The following is a 580-nucleotide window of genomic DNA, read 5'->3' as shown; positions in this document are numbered from 1 at the left end:
CTGTACGACGTTGTGTGAGTCATTACCACACATGTATATGTTACCTTCCCTGTCCACGTCTATTCCCCTAGCACGCCTAACAACACCCACCTCCATCACATCCGTACGACGTTTGTCAGCCGACAGTCTAGACACCGCAACGTCCCCCGTAGTTTTGTTACTTACACTGACAAGTGTGTCACCCTTCATTGGATCATGAGTGAGGGAAAAACATGTGCTGTTATATTTATATAGCAACCCGGCTGCTCCGTCCTTTGTCACACTGTATACTCCTCCGCTTGTACCAACGACAAACCTCCCGTCAGTATGTGTTATACCATAACAGTTTTTACCATTTGACATGTTGATCTCAGACGACGGTGAAAGTTTTGATGCCTCGACATTCACGATGTGCACACCACCATGACTCTTGACAGCGACCGCCACCGTATTGTTGTTCACAAGACACATACCACAGGGATTTCGTTGAACGGTCAACTCGTTGAGGTACTGTCCTGTGTCTGTAAACAACTTCAGCTTGTTGTTTTTATAATCACTTACCACAATTTGGGCACATGGCAGGTACACAACACCAAGGGCT

This window comes from Mizuhopecten yessoensis, unplaced genomic scaffold, assembly GCF_002113885.1.
Source record: "Mizuhopecten yessoensis strain PY_sf001 unplaced genomic scaffold, ASM211388v2 scaffold8521, whole genome shotgun sequence".
Taxonomy (NCBI): domain Eukaryota; kingdom Metazoa; phylum Mollusca; class Bivalvia; order Pectinida; family Pectinidae; genus Mizuhopecten; species Mizuhopecten yessoensis.
This window is presented reverse-complemented; position numbering follows the sequence as displayed.